Genomic DNA, 634 nt, shown 5'->3' on the forward strand with positions numbered 1-634 from the left:
CAATGCGTCCACCTTTCTATCCAAATATAAAACGCACGTTAATTCCCGGGCTCCATGACAGCCGGAGCCGAAGTGTAAAACTGGTGCACATAAAATTCCATAAAGAGTATCACATGTAAACGGGAAGTTAGCGATCCTCCAAGAAATACGTAACCTAAACCGTCAAAGTTCCAAAAGTTGACTCAGATGACTTGGAAAATAAACAGGTAGGCAGAAGGGAGTGGGGTCTTTTCCCTTAGGAAGGGAGGGGGTGGAGGGGGGAGAGAGACTGGTAGAAGGAGGACAGGATGATAGGATGGGCAGAGGCAATATCCTTATCTGATTAATATCCAATTAGAAGAGAGTAGCAGGACAGCGACTTTACCGGCCGGACCACTTTTTTTATCGCTCCGGAGCCCCGCCAGGTGGGACTTCTCCAGTCTCGGGAGCGGTCAAGTGGCAACCCGCGCTAGTCCCTGCCAGCCGTACGAGCAATTCTTCGTTTTATCTCTCTGCTGGGGTTCGTTGCCGGGTTTGGTCTCGGTGGTCTGCCTCTGGATTGGTCTCTGGAGGACAAAAGGGTCAGTTGGAGAACCCTCCACGAGCCGGGACTTGGGCGGGAGGGCGTGGGGAAGGTCGGTTCTCGAGGGCGAAG

This window comes from Penaeus monodon, chromosome 41, assembly GCF_015228065.2.
Source record: "Penaeus monodon isolate SGIC_2016 chromosome 41, NSTDA_Pmon_1, whole genome shotgun sequence".
Taxonomy (NCBI): Eukaryota; Metazoa; Arthropoda; class Malacostraca; order Decapoda; family Penaeidae; genus Penaeus; species Penaeus monodon.